Source organism: Dipodomys merriami, unplaced genomic scaffold (assembly GCF_024711535.1).
Source record: "Dipodomys merriami isolate MVZ:Mamm:240054 unplaced genomic scaffold, mDipMer1.0.p SCAF_142, whole genome shotgun sequence".
In the NCBI taxonomy this organism is placed as follows: Eukaryota; Metazoa; Chordata; class Mammalia; order Rodentia; family Heteromyidae; genus Dipodomys; species Dipodomys merriami.
In genome coordinates, this window is record NW_027202738.1 from 1,540,001 (window position 1) to 1,553,148 (window position 13,148).

A 13,148-nucleotide genomic window follows, 5' to 3' on the forward strand; every position below is an offset into this window, starting at 1 on the left:
CTCATTTAGAGGTCTGCTTTTAGAACCTGCAGACAGCAGATAAGAGGCCCAGGCTAGCTGGCAGGAGGAGAGATCGCAAGGCAGAAGGCCACAGTTACCAGAGCAATGACATAAAAACAAGCCCAACCAAGATCAGCCGAAGACCAACCCAATGTCCAACCCAATGGCTGAAGAATCATGAGATACACAGGTAGGGTGGTTTGTTGTTAGGCAGCAAGTACTGGCTAATCAAGCAGCCTGTCATGGCAAGACCATTGCTAGGCCTTTGGCCCAGAATCCTGGGCTCTAGCCCCATCTCCCTTCTTTCCTTTCTGAGTGAGTCTGGCACACTTTCTCTACTCTGGGTTTATTGAACTCCCCACTCTGTGGGCCTGCCCTGGCGGGAAAGAGCTGGTGAGTTAATGCGTGAGCAGGGGCCTGGTCAGGCCGCCATGCTTCTGAAGCCTCAGCTAGGAACCTCACTGGAGGCTGGGGCTGGGGCTGGGCCTGGATTCCAGGCTGTTTGTCTGTCTAGAAGTCACCTGCACAGCCCTGGGGGTGGGGGACAGGCAACATCACCTCAGTTTTCCATTGGGAACGGATTCCTTTCTCAGTATCCATCTTTGTAGTTCCAAGTAAAGCTCACCCAGCCCTGACCCCTGGAAGTGGGATAATGGTCCACTTTCCAGCCAATCAGTGATGAGTTACATTCCTCTGTCTGTTGTGATTGGTGGAGGGAGAGGCACATGACCCTATCTCGGCCAATGAAATCTTCTTCTGAGACTGTGGCTAGAAGTATGTGGGAAGAAGCATTCCCCAACCTCCCCCATGGAGCCTCTAAGCTGGTAAGACAAACTGCTGTCATCATTTTCTCCACCGGGCAGAAAAAGCCTGCCAGGATCAAAGCAGAGCCAGTGCGAGAAAGGCTGATCCCTGATGATGCTGTCAGGAGGCTGGACACCGCCGGGCCTGAGTCTGTGCTGGCTGTGTTCACTGTCAGCAGTCTACGCTCCTTTTTTTCCCCCCTTGAATTTGTGCTGTTGCACCTCTCCTGAGCTCTCTCAGGAGACAGCACTGTGTGTCTTCAGGGCGAGACCATGTCACCTTACAGCAAACAGGAGGCCCAAAGGCAACTAGAACTGGCGGGGCCTGGAGAAGATTACATTTCACCCCGACTCACCTCAGCGGGCCTGACTCCAGCAAGCCACCCTCCCCGAGGCCTGCGAGACCTCACACCGATGATTAAAATTCCGCCACGATAAACAACGCTAATTAAAAGCAAAACTAAGTACTTAATAAGACAAATGAGGTGGGATATTAGAAGTCAGGACGAGAGCTGGCATTAATTAAAAACAAAGACTAATTCCTTTCCTCTTTAAAACAGACTCTGGAGGGGATGACGGTTGGGGGGGTGGTGTTTCTAGAAAAATAGCTTTAGCTTTTACTAATGTGGGACATGCTAAGCGGCAGGCACAATCTCCTGGGGTCCCCCTCCCGTGGTGGGCACAAGCATGGTGCGCGCGCGCACACGCGCACACACACGTGTGTGCCTAATGTGCATATGCACACACGCACACACATTTGCACACAGGTACCCACATGCACACACTCATCACACATCTCTACAAGGCACACATGCACACATAGTCATCCTACACCTCCTAGCCACATCTATCCACAGCCCAGCGCTTCCCGACCCCACCTCCCTCCATAACATTCGAACCCAGAGCCCCTGAACTTCAGCCACCCAGGGTCCAGCTGAGGCCACTCCCCTGGGCTGTGGAGTCTCAGTCGTCCAACACAGCTTCTCCCTGCTTGCATGAATACGAGGTGGTAAAGATCCACCGCCTCCTCTGCTCCTCTCCCCTCCCCGCTCCTCCCAGCGCCAGGCTGAGGAAGGCAGCAGGGAAATGGAAGGTACCGCAAAGTCGCTGGCCTGCCCTGCAGGCCACCCACCCCCAGACACCAGGATATCCGGTACTGCTGAGGGTGGAACCTGGGATTCCCACCCGTCTCCCCACAGCAGGAGCTGCAGACAGGTGTCTCAGGACGAGTTTGAGCAAAGGAAGCCACCCGTGCAGTCCTGACATGGGTCCCCTGGGCACCCAGGGAGCCCGGTCATTTGTGGGTTCCTTATTGATGAACCTGCTGGCAGATCAGGTTTGTTTGTAATCCCCAGATCAATACCAGGGCTGTCCTGGTGGTCACTCACAGTTAGCAGGAAAGAAATCTGAGTTTCCACCAATGTATGACCCCGCTCCCAACCGACATCAACCCTCAAGCTCCCGTCCGGAAACTAGTTTCATGTCCAGGTCTATTTACTGCCACTGTATTTTTGTGGGGTGGGGGGGGTCATTTTTGTTTTGTTTTGTTTTTGTTGGTCATGGAGCTTAAACTCTGGGCCTGGGCACTGTCCCTGAGCTCTTCAGCTCAAGGCTAGCACTCTACCATTTGAGCCACAGCACCACTTCCAGTTTTCTGGTGTTAATAAGAGTCTCTCGGACTTTCCTGCCCAGGCTGGCTTTGGACTGTGATCCTCAGATCTCAGCCTCCTAAGTAGTAGGATTACAGGCATGAGCCACTGGCACCCAGCTGGGTTTGTGTTATTTTGAAGTGGTGATCTCGCTGCTTGTTCCCCAAGCATAGCACTGCAGCGTGCAGTGCGACTGCACCTGCCTGCGGCAGATGAGCCTCGTTCAGCCATGAGCTTCACTGCCGTCAGCCACAAGTTCGACACTAATGAGATCGACGCTATCTGTTCACTAAGGGTCTTTCGGTAGGAAGGTACACACAGCTGGGTTATGGACCACCCCCCTGATGATGATGTAAGCAAGACAGGAATCCAACCCTGTATTTCTCCCGGAGCGATGGCTCAGTTTCTGTAGAACTTGGGAAACAGGGCTACCACCAAAAGTGAGACCTGACCGGGTCTCTTATACATGTGTGAATACAGACATATTATACCAAATTATTATTGTATATTACGTTACATAATTTTTATGATGTAAAATATGTATCTTATATGAAACACAATTAGCATCATATATAATTAACGTATAATCATATAATATAAAATGTCAACGATTAATATATCATGTCAAGTAATAATACATTATTATATATTAATATCAGATGGAGTACATATAATGCATGCTATTAATATAAAGGATGTATTCTATAATATATAATTTATAGTATACTATTATTTTATTTTTTGTTGGTCGTGGGGCCTGAACTCTGGACCTGAGCACTGTCCCGCAGCTCTTCAGCTCAAGGTAGCTCAAGGTAGTGTCCTACCACTTGAGCCACAGCACCACTTCCAATTTTTTTCTGCTTATGTGGTGCTGAGGAATCAAACCCAGGGCCTCATGCATGTGAGGCAAGCACTCTACCACTGAGCCACCTTCCCAGCCCCAATAATTTATAGTATGTATCATATACATTATACATGATCAATAACAGGCATGCATCACATACAAGACAGAAGTAGTGTGCAAAGTGTGAAACATCATATTTATAAGCAATGATCTATATGATAATATATAAAATATAGTGATATGCAATAAAACTATACTAATGATACTACTATATTTATGTTGTAAATAACTTCATATTTCTGTTAATATGTCCTGGTATTTCTAACATAAACATATTAACAATGCTATCAGTGCTATTCTCTAGCTGACACATGCGATCACTGTAGGCTTAGCTCTCAATATAGGGTGAGTGTCCGGACAGATGCATTGGCTCTCGGTATAGGGTGTCTGGACAGGTGCATTGGCTCTCGGTATAGGGTGTCTGGACAGGTGCTTTGGCTCTCGGTAGAGGGTGAGTGTCCGGACAGGTGCATTGGCTCTCAGTATAGGGTGTCTGGACAGGTGCATTGGCTCTCGGTATAGGGTGTCTGGACAGGTGCTTTGGCTCTCGGTAGAGGGTGAGTGTCCGGACAGGTGGTTTGGCGTGTGGGGGAGACAGGGACAGACAGTGACAGAACTGATGCACGGAGGGATTTTGAGGAAGTGCCTGATGTCTGATGTCGGGGCTCCCTTCTGGGACAACTTGACCCACGAGAAGCCGGAGGGCCCAAGGAGGTAAAGCGGGAGGAGCTGCTGGAGTGGTGTGGAGACTCAGCAGGGACCAGCAGCCACTTAGCGGGACCCAGCACGCGCTCTCCTGCAGCCTGCTCAGGAGGCGAAGCAGGGCCGGGCAGCAAAGGCGTTTGTATGTACCACGTCCGTCCTGAGGCCCGCACAACGTGCTCAGAGGCAAAAGGTTTGCAGCCAGCTGAGGGTGGGCGCGGGAGCGCAGCCTCAGAACGCAATGGAGGTCTCAAAGCTGAGGCCAAGCAGGGACTGGGCCTCTTGGTACGGACTCAGCTGAGGCTTTGCCTGTCCTGTGATTCTGAGCTTCTGTGGGACTGGACACAGCTCCCCCGAGCTGCGTTTCCACGAAATGCTGGGGCTAGAATCATACCCCCAGATTCCTGCCTCAGTTTGCCTCTGCTGGCAGCATGGTCTTAGCGTAAACCCCACAGTGGGGCCCAGTGCTCAGAATCCACAGGAAACGGTAGCAAGCTGGGGAGGGGGAGGGGAGAGGCTCCAGGCTCTCTGCATTTCCTTCTCTTGTTTCTCTCCGTTGAGAAAGAATCCTGTGCTCATGAGAACCCCAGCGCGCCAGCTGCTCGCTCCTCCACCCGCAGCCCCACCCCGCGGCCTGCAGTGCAGCTCGGACTGAATATTAGATCAGACCACCGCTCCCCCAGCTGCGGCCGGCGCCCCGGCCATCCTGGTATCGACGGGGACTCGATGTGGTTTATCAGGTGACAAATGATCCATCGATCCGGCTGCGGAGCTGGCTTTATGGAAGACCTTGGCTTTCTTCCCCATCACCCAAGAACTTCAGCGTCTCCCCCCCACCTCCTGCCCCCAGCCAGGCAAATTAGAGCAGCCCGGAGATGGACTAAGGTTTCCAGTTCGAGCAAGGGGCATTAGGTCAGCCCTGTCAGTGCCTGTGTCATCCAACCAACAGTTCCTGAGTGCCGGCTGGGTGCCAGGCACTGTGGGGTACAGAGACCGGGTCACTGCAGGAAGTGATCCCACCCTGTGTGGCTGATGCTCTCTGGGGGAGACACTTGGTGAGTGAGATTGATTGGGGAGGAGAGGGGAGGGGAGGGGTGCACAGGGTGGGGGGAGGCCTGGTCCTGGGGAAGGGGTCACCACTCCAAGTGAGGTGGGCAGAATGGGCCTTGTGTGAAGATCTGAGGGGGACTTTATCGTAACGGGTATCGTAACTCCAGGTCACTCAACCAGCTACTCTGATTTCTGCCACGCCTGACCTGCCACACCCTCTCCATAGACCACGGAGCACTGTGTACCCCGACATCTGAGAATGCTCAGGCCAGGGAGCGCTTCGAACGCCCCTGCACAGGAAGGCAGGCAGCTCGCCCACTGCAGTACCGGCTTGGAACTCAGGGCTTCCTGCTCTCCCACTTGAGCCACGCCTCCAGCCCAGGCTCAACCCCCTTGTTTTCCAGATGCTGGCTTTGCCGTGGGAAGTCCTGCATGGGTCCCTCCAGTGCCAGGCAGGCCGGGACGGGTGGTCGCCACCTCTTGCCTTGCAGGCCAAGCAAGGGGTCACTCCAGAGACCGCTGTGGTTGGCAGGCCCCCCCCGGCACCCCAGCATTCTGGGGCTGAGGACCGGGGATCCTGAGTTCTGGGTCAGCCTGGATCACACAGTGAGGTTCCTAAGGAGACGCTAACCCTGACATAAAAACACATTTGGAGATGCAGGTCCGTGGTCGAGTGCTTGCCTGGAAGACACAGAACCCCAGGTTCTATCCCCAGCACCACAAAAGAAAAAAGAAGAAAGAGAGGAGAGAGAGGGAGAGCAGGAGGAGAGGAAGAGAGAGGAGGAGGAAGAGGGGGAGGAGGAGGAGGAGGAGGAGGAAGAGGGAAGAGGAGGAGGGGGAGGAGAGGAAGCATGGACATACAAATAATCTCTGTATCTGTACCTGAGGAGGCTTGGGATGAGTGTGGGGAGAAGAGGGGGCGGCGTGGGAGGGGCTGGGGAAATGAGAGACAGGAGGGGCGGTGCGGGTGGGACAGTGGGAAAGGATTCTTAAGGCCACCGCAGGGAGAACCGTGCGGGGGGGGGGGGGGGGAGGGACTGGGGGGGGAGGGGGCTGGGGGGAGGGGGCAGGACGCAGGCGCCGTGGACCACACAGGTGCTTTTTGGCAGCACCTTGCCCCAGGGCCTCCCCGCAGACTCATCCCGTGGCAGCCCCGAACACGGCCTCTGCCACCAGGGGCTGGCAGGGCCAGGCTGCTGGCTTACGTAAGGCTCTGCTCAGAGTGGCTCCATTCACAAGTCTCCGCGTGCCCTGCGGCCGCTGCATGGCGGAGGGGAGCAGGGAAGGAAGGAAGGAACAGAAGCGAGGGGAAGAAGAAGGCAGCTGGGAGACTGGGGGAGGAGAGCTTTCTGAATAAACCCTGCCCGGATCCATCAGCACAGAGAGGGTGCTGCTGCCAACATGGCCTCTTCTCCTTGGTTCATGGCAGCTGGGCGGGAGGGGGGGCGGGGGGCATGCTGGACTCCGGCCGGAGTCTGGGGGGGGGGGATTCATTACAATGAGAATTAAGTGGGGATTATATCATTAACACTAATGACTGGAGAGACAATTACCTCGAGGAGGCTGGTGACATGCTGGTGACAGCAGCCCGGAGCCTGGCACAGCTGCCACCCTTGGCCCCACCAGGGAGCAGTGCTTGGTGGAGGAGAATGGCCAGGGGGCGGGGTGTGGTGGCTGCTCTCTGCTCTGCCCCTCGGCTGACAGGCCGGGGGTCCTTCCCAGAAGGACTCAGCCTGTGGCACTGGCAGAGGGAGATGGCACAGGTGGCAGGTGATGTCTTGATTCTGGTCCTGTGCAGCTCCTTGGGGATGGGGGCGGGGGCACCGGGGATCTTATCAGAAAGCCCAAGGCCCAGTAGCAGCTCATGCCTGTAATCCTAGCTACTCAGGAGGCTGAGATCTGAGGATCACGGTTCAAAGCCAGTCCAGACAGGGAAGTCCGTGAGCCTCTTATCTCCAATCCACCACCAGAAAACAGGAAGTGGCGCTGTGGCTCAAGTGGTAGAGCGCTCGCCTTGGGCAGAAGAGCTCAGGGACAGCGCCCAGACCCAGCGTTCAAGCCCGATGACCACCACCAACAAAAAAAGCCCAAGGCTCCCAACGCACTTAGAACTATGAGAAGTCACTCCTGGAAAAAAATGTTTTGTATTCTCAAAAATGCCATTCAGGGCCCTGTGCCCTGAATTCTAGGACCAAGAACTGCCTTCTAGCATGTTCCCTGGCAATTTTGAGAAGCAGAGAATGACAAGAACCATCTGACCCAGACTAAGCAGGTCCCGGGGGTACAGGGGGTTCACCCCACAGACCCTGGGGGTGCCAGCAGCCCTGATGCCTTCCCTCTGCAGAAGGCAGCTCGGGACTCCAAACAGCGGCTCTGCGCCTTCTCACTAGAGTGTGAATGACGAAGGCTGGCCATGCCACGCCATCCCAAAGCTTCACACTTCGGCCCAGAGCAAGGCCTTAAGACAAAGAAGGACACTTCAGTGCCAGAGTTTCAGTGCGTGTTTGAGACAGGCCTGGAAGCCTGCTGAGCCCCTCCCCGCAATCATATTGCATCTGCAGCCACCTGCTTTAGCCCTGACCCAAAGGGGCCCTGCCCTTGTCACGCTGATTTCTCCTGTCCGTTGTGGTGCCAGGGGAGCGGCGGGTGCTCGGGAAGTGCGCAGCACGCGCTCCAGAGCCGCCGGTGCTCTCGCACTGCAAGCCCCCCCAGACCCCGTTCTGGGGACTCATCCTAATCCACGGGCGCGCAGTGAGCACCTACTGCATGCGTGCAGCTGGACCGGGAGCCTTTCCTCAGAGGGACCCGTGCATGAGCCAGTCCATTAAGACTTTGCCACTGGTGGTTCATTTAGCAAGTCAGCATGGAATATCTGCTAGGGGCCGGCCCTGACCCCCCACACACACACACACCGGAGGGGACACAGGTGCGGCCTTGAGTACGGCACGGTGCAGCCCCCGGGACCCCTAAATGGACGGCTCCAGCAGGAAAGCCCTCCGGGGCCTCCTGGAGGAACCCCACGCTCTGAACACCGAGGGGGGGGGGATGAGTCAGCAGAGGCCCGGGGACTTGTAGGAAGCGCAGCAGGCGGCTCTTCTCCTCGTGGATCCCGTCCGGGGCCTGCCCACCCCTCCCGGGGCTGCCCTGCCGCCCTCTCAGAGCCTCCCGAGCCCCGGGGGGAGGGGCCACCATGCCCATTTCACAGATGGGGAAGCCGAGGGGCAGCCACCGCGGAAGGACCTCGGCTGGGCCAGTCCCAAGTCCCTCCTTCCCTCCCGGGGTCTCAGAGCCGCACAGCCAGCCCAGGGGTGGTTACACTCTAACCAGCATGGGGGGGGGGGCTTTCATGGGTGGCTCATTCCTCGCCAGCCTCCATACCCAGCACTTTGCCCACAGCAGCTCTGATCTGCCCCCGAGGCCATCACGGCTCCATGCTGCAGATGGGGAGATCGAGGCCTGCGGACGCGAAGTGGCGCAACTAGAAAGTGCTAGACGCAGGAGCTGAGCTCGTGAGATGTTTCCACGGGGCTGTTCTCAACCATTCCCCCACGCCACCTGACCACACATACTGGAAGAAACTCAGAGGCTCAGAGATGTCAAGGGCTTTGCCTGAAGTCGCACAGCAAGGAAGCACTGAAGTCAGAATTGAGACCCACGTGTGGCTGCTCGCTCCCGGGGTCCCACTCTGCAGCCCCTGGAGGAGCAGCAGGAGGCACCCGGGTGGGGACGGGATGGAAGTTTCTGCAGCGCCCTCCCCCTCCTCCCTGCCCCACGCACCCCGGCTGCATCATTTAGATTCGCCGGCTCCAGCCCACCACTCCTGGGTCCCGGGTTTATTTTTATCTCGGGTTCAGCCACAGCTCTTCACAGAAATAAACCATGCAGCCTTCTCGTCAGCTCCCAACATGCCTGCATCTCTGGCCAGCTCCCAGTCCACGAGGACACAGAGCAGAAGCTGGGCCCCCTGTGCGGTGGGTTGGTTGGTTTGTTTTTTAAATAGAAAGCGCAAACTCTCTCTGAGCTGCACAGAGAGGAAAGGGTTAAGTAGAGAGATTGTCCCATCTTATAGAGACTCCCCCCCCCAAGGCTGACCACCCCAAACAAGTGGAAGGGGATCTTCAGACCACCAGGGAACGTGGACTCCGTTCCAGCACCCCCTGTCCCGGGCTGCGGGGGTGATGCCTGGGGTCCTGCCTGCACCCCAGGCCGGGGCAGCAGCACAAGTGGGGCTTGGGGGGGACAGGAGCGAGGGGATGACACCCCTGTCTCCACGCTGTGCACTGCTGTGCCATCCCTTACTGTGCAATCTTGGGTAAGTGGCTTTCCCTCTCTGACAGAAGTTAGAGCAACACAGTGCTGACCCTTCCCAGAAGTGCATGAACACACACACACACACACACACACACACACACACACACACACACACACACACACACACACACAGAGTCCTGGGGTCTCTGGAAGGGTCACTTAGATCAACTGCCTCATTGCAGATGGGAAAACTGAGGCCCGGAATGATCAGGCAAAGCTGGGACTCGGATCTCCTGGTCCACGTCCAGGTAGGGCTCTTTCCAGAAGGCTCCGTCTCCCCCTCCCTGGTGCACCACAATGCAGCACTTGGGCTGGAGAGGAGGGAGGAGGGAGGAAGGCAGAGGGAGGAGGGAGAGAGGCGCCTGGCTCTCGGCTCCCCTAGGAAGGGAGGGCCGCTCAGAGCTGCCCGGGGCCCTCCCATCTGGACGGTGCAGTCCTGGCCTTTTCAGCTGGTCTAGCACGCAGTGCCTGGGACTATTTCCTACCTGCCAGCCATGCTACCCAGACGTCCCTGTGGCTCCCTTCATTGCCCCTCAGGTCCCAAACACCCCCACCCTGTCCACAAGTTAGCAGGGAGCCCCAAAGGTCTCCCCTGTGCCCCTGCTGCAGGGTCAAAATCTAACCCTTCTGGTGTCACTCTGGTCAGATCTGTGGCTCATTACTTCTACCAAATTTCTTCCTACCACACCTTTCCCAGCCCAGGATCCCTGGGAAGAAACTGAGGCAGCTTCGCCCTCAAGGTCATGTAGCAAGAGGAGCCAGGATAAGGGTCGGGGGGGGGGGGGTGGAGCAGGTCACTGGCACTAAGCACCAGGCAAGGCTGGCTGCGGGCATCTGTGTCCTGTGCCCCGGGACCCGCGTGTCTCTGGACGTGGGGTCGGGGCGGGGGCCTCGGGACGCCACCTGTATTCCAGGCTTTGCAGTCCCTGGAGCTGAGGTTCCATTCCTTCTGCCTCTCTGTGCAGGTGCCAACAGAAGCCATGACTGGGGGGCTCCAGTGCCCCCTGTGATAATAGCAGGAATGCTAAAAGAAAAATAACAAATAAAGCCATTTCTACCCAGAGAGGCGGCTGCGATGAAAGCAAGCAAAGGCGTTTTCAACTGGAATGGAGCTTGGAGGTGGTCATACAGGACCACGGTCTCCTGTTCACTAACAGGTTGGAGCCTGCTTATCCCATGCAGAGCTCAGGAAAAGAAAACTATGTGGGGTACAGTGAGCCGGATGCGGAGCCGGGGCTGCGGGCTGAAATGCTTCTTCGAAATCGGAACAGGCCACGTCCCCCCTCCGCAGGTGCCCGTGAGGCGGGCGGCCAGGCCGGAGTCCATGGGGGGCCGGAGCACGAAGCGTCCTGCGCCCCATTGCTCATGACAGGTGATTCCACCTGTGCAAAGCCAAGCGCGTGGCCCCGGTGGGCAGCTGCTGCCCCCTCTGGCCATTCATTCCACGCAACACACAGCCCCCCCCGCCCCCCGCTTCGTGGCCCCTGAGTCCCTCATCACAGACAAACTACAACCACCCACCTTGCAGACCCCACCGCAGTCAGACCTCTGAGCTGTCCCTGGAAAGGGGGTACAAGCTCAGACAGGTCCCAACCAGCCCCGGCCAGTATCTCAGGCCAGGGTTAATCTTGCTTGTCTTTCAGGTGATGCTCGCTCTCGGGTGCTCACCCACAGCCCCGCCAGGCCAGGCTGGCAGCCCCACAAGGGGTTAAATCACTCCGAAGACGGCCAGTTAACTCTCAGCACCTCTGCTGCAGGATGAGGGCACATTAGGCAGAAGTCGCTGTTTCGATCGATCGCATCACCCCGAAAGCCTGAGCACATTCCCTCCCCCTCCCTCCCCGGGCACCCAGCCGGAGGAATCTCATCTAGCTTCGGGGTGCCGCTTTGGTGACAGAACGCTGCAGACGGTGGGGAAATAATGAATCCTTCTGCACAGCGCTCACCCCCAGCCCCCGGATCCCGTTCCTCACCAGCCCGTGTCCACACGGACACCCGGAGCCCCCGTCCATCTGCAGGACCCGGGAGACAGGACTTACCGCAGCGCTGGAGGATTGCGGGAGACTCAGGGAGCCCAACGCCGGCCAGCGCCCCCCTTCCCCGCCTCGGCCGCCCGGTGGGGAGACGCGAAGTTCCCGTGACTTGGTTGGAAAGCTTGGTGGAGGTGCCTGGAAGAAAATTGTTCATTTGACTCTGCTCCTCATCCCCAAATAAAATCTCAAGGCATCAGTGCGTGCGCGCACACACACACACACACACACACACACACACACACACACACACACACACACACAGAGTAACTACCTCAGAGCATGCAGTACCGTCAGCTCAGTGGACAGACTGTCTTCCACATGAAGGCTTTTGCTCTTTGACTCTCTGTTTCTCTTTGTCTGTCTGTCTCTGTATCTGTCTCTCTCTCCCTCTCTCTGTCTCCCTCTCTGTCCCTCACTCCGCTCTCGCTCTGCTCTCTCCCGTCAGCGTAGGCAACTCCAAGCAGCAGACGAGTCGACCGCTTCCCCAGTGTGCGGTTGGGCTGTCGCCACTACTGCAAAGCGCTGTGCGATCCAGGGAGGGGCCGCGGCTCCCGCCTCTCACCCGTGATTTATATTTGCAGTGCCTGGAGGAAGAGAGGTGGGAGGCCGGCAGGGGAGAGGCTGAGCGCCCCGAGAGCCGGATGGCCATCGCGATTGGCGGTCAGCACCGCGGACAGCGCCACGGCACGGGAGGAGGGGCGGGGCCGGAGGCGAGCCCGGGAGGGGAGGCAGAGAAGTTAAGTTATTGGACGGTGAGGAAAGAGAAGGGGAGAGGCCCAAAGGATGGAGGCTGGGACGGCGTGGCCTCACACAGCCAAAGCCACCGTCAGCTCTGCCACACACACCTGCTCTGACACCGTCCCCACGGGAGCAGAGAGCCACGGCTTCGTGGTGCCCACTGCCCCTCTGCCCCTCTACCCCCTGCCCCTCTACCCCCTGCCCCTCTGCCCCTCTGCCCCCTGCCCCTCTACCCCCTGCCCCTCTGCCCCTCTACCCCCTGCCCCTCTGCCCCTCTACCCCCTGCCCCTCTGCCCCTCTGCCCCCTGCCCCTCTGCCCCTTGCCCCTCTGCCCCTTGCCCCTCTGCCCCTCTGCCCCTTGCCCCTCTGCCCCTTGCCCCTCTGCCCACTGTCCCCTCTGCCCCTCTACCCCCTGCCCCTCTGCCCCCTGCCCCTCTGCCCACTGTCCCCTGCCCCTCTGCCCCTCTGCCCCTCTGCCCCTCTGCCCCTCTGCCCCCTGCCCCTCTGCCCCCTGCCCCTCTGCCCCTCTGCCCCTCTGCCCCCTGCCCCTCTGCCCCTCTGCCCCCTGCCCTTCTGCCCCCTGCCCCTCTGCCCCTCTGCCCCCTGCCCCTCTGCCCCCTGCCCCTCTGCCCCTCTGCCCCCTGCCCCTCTGCCCCCTGCCCCTCTGCCCCTTGCCCCTCTGCCCCTCTGCCCCTTGCCCCTCTGCCCCTTGCCCCTCTGCCCACTGCCCCTCTGCCCCTCTGCCCACTGCCCCTCTGCCTCTCTGCTCGGGACAGTTCAGTCCGAGTGTAAGAGTTCCCCCCACCCCCACGGCTCCTCTGCCCCCCCCACTACTTTCTGAGTTTAGCCCAGCCTGCCCAGCTTCACCCACACTGCTGTAGATTTCTGATGGGCAGCCTCAGGCCCCGTGGAACTTGGGGTGCAGCAATTGGGGTGGGCTGTGGGACAGGATGGCTTT

At 58.1% G+C, this 13,148-nt stretch overlaps 1 protein-coding gene across 2 annotated transcripts in view; it reads right to left on the reverse strand.

Moving 5' to 3' along the window:
• LOC138826366 (rabphilin-3A-like) overlaps positions 1-12,084 on the reverse strand; it is a 53,636-nt gene extending 41,552 nt beyond the window's left edge. The window contains exons 1-2 of one of the 2 annotated variants that reach the window (XM_070021451.1): positions 11,741-12,084; positions 11,459-11,587 (exon numbers count right to left, since the gene is read on the reverse strand). The gene's annotated coding sequence lies outside the window, so the exon portion shown is untranslated. Of the gene's footprint in view, positions 1-11,458; positions 11,588-11,723 lie in introns of both variants that reach the window. The other variant, XM_070021450.1, reaches the window with a different exon arrangement.
• Positions 12,085-13,148: the final 1,064 nt, after the last annotated feature.